We start from the raw sequence: 360 nt of genomic DNA on the forward strand, positions 1-360 counted from the left end.
CAGCGATGGGCCACTCTGCTCCTGAGATATGACTTCAAGATCAATTACCAGTCCACCAATTGCCTAGGACAAGCCGATGCACTGTCGCGACTCATTGACTCAAGTAGGCCGGAATCAGAAGACATCGTAGTCGCAACAATTGCCCTGGAGCCGGAGGCTAACCACGTAGTATCAGAAACGATTCGCATCCTCCCAATAACTGCCAACATGGTCCGCCAGTCTACCAACCAAGACCCTGTGCTGCAGCAAGTCACTAAGTACCACCACAATCAGTGGCCGCGTACCTGTCCAAAAGACGAACTGAGACCTTACTTCAACTGGCGTGACGAACCCTCACTAGCCGACGGGTGCCTTTTGTTT

This window comes from Opisthorchis viverrini (assembly GCF_000715545.1).
Source record: "Opisthorchis viverrini unplaced genomic scaffold opera_v5_453, whole genome shotgun sequence".
Lineage (NCBI taxonomy): Eukaryota > Metazoa > Platyhelminthes > Trematoda > Opisthorchiida > Opisthorchiidae > Opisthorchis > Opisthorchis viverrini.